At 46.2% G+C, this 1,391-nt stretch overlaps 1 pseudogene; it reads left to right on the forward strand.

Annotated features, from left to right (window-relative positions):
• Positions 1-543: 543 nt before the first annotated feature.
• The window catches only part of LOC116826121 (olfactory receptor 5B21-like), a 97,369-nt pseudogene continuing 96,521 nt past the window's right edge, over positions 544-1,391 (forward strand).

A 1,391-nucleotide genomic window follows, 5' to 3' on the forward strand; every position in this document is an offset into this window, starting at 1 on the left:
TTCTGCGGCTCTTCTTTCTTGCTTGTCTCTGGATTCTGAACTCGACCATCTCATGGTCACTCCCTACCATGTTCCCATCCACTTTTGCTTCCCCTACTAGTTCTTCTCTGTTTGTGAGCAGCAGGTCAGGAAGAGCTCTGCCCCTAGTTGGTTCCTCCAGCGTTTGCACCAGGAAATTGCTCCCTACACTTTCCAAAAGCTTCCTGGATTGTCTGTGTACTCCTGTATTGCTCTCCCAGCAGATATCAGGGTGATTGTAGTCCTCCATGAGAACTAGGGCCTGTGATCTAGTAACTTCTGTTAGTTGCCTAAAAAAAACCTCATCCACCTCACCCCTCTGGTCTGGTGGTGTCTAGCAGACTCCCACCACAACAACATCCTTGTTGTTCACACCTCTATACTTAATCCAGAGACTCTCAGGTTTTTCTGCAGTTTCATACTGGAGCTCTGAGCAGTCATACTGATCTCTTAGGGTATGTCTACACTACGGGATTATTCTGATTTTACATAAACTGGTTTTGTAAAACAGATAGTACAAATTCTATGTTCTTCCAATTCAATTGTGCAGGGCGTTTTATTGTTCCTGGACTCAAACCATGGCAGATAGAGACTGGGGAAACCAAACGGCCATCACAGAATTCCTCATTTTGGGATTTGGGGATCACCCTGACCTGCAAATTCTTCTCTTACTGATGTTCCTAGTGATCTACATGGCAACCGTGGCTGGGAACACCCTCATTGTGGTGCTCATTGTGGCTGGCCGGCACCTTCACATCCCTATGTACTTCTTCCTGTGCAACTTGTCCTGCTTGGAGACCTGCTACACCTCAACCGTCCTGCCCAGGTTGCTGGCCAGTCTCTTGACTGGGGACAAAACCATCTCAGTCAATGGCTGCATCACACAACTGTATTTCTTTGGTTCTCTGGCATGTACAGAATGCTATCTCTTAGCAGGGATGTCTTATGATCGGTATTTAGCGATATGTAAACCCCTGCACTATTCAACTCTTATGAATAACAGGTTTTGCCTCCAGCTGGCTGCTGGGTCATGGTTAAATGGTTGTTTGGCTACTGCCATCTTTGTCTTATTCCTATCACAGTTAATATTCTGTGGCCCAAATGAAATTGACCATTTCTATTGTGATTCCATTCCACTGATGGAACTCTCCTGCAGTGACACCCACCAGGTCATATTGCTGGCTTTCATATTAGTCTCTGTATTCACCCTGCCTCCATTCCTACTAACCCTGACATCCTACATGTGCATTATCGCCACCATCCTGAGAATCCCTTCCACCACCGGGGAAACAAAAGGCCTTTTCCACCTGCTCCTCTCACCTCATTGTGGTGACAATTTTCTATGGATCCATAATGATTGTGTACCTGCTACC

Source organism: Chelonoidis abingdonii, chromosome 25 (assembly GCF_003597395.2).
Source record: "Chelonoidis abingdonii isolate Lonesome George chromosome 25, CheloAbing_2.0, whole genome shotgun sequence".
In the NCBI taxonomy this organism is placed as follows: Eukaryota; Metazoa; Chordata; order Testudines; family Testudinidae; genus Chelonoidis; species Chelonoidis abingdonii.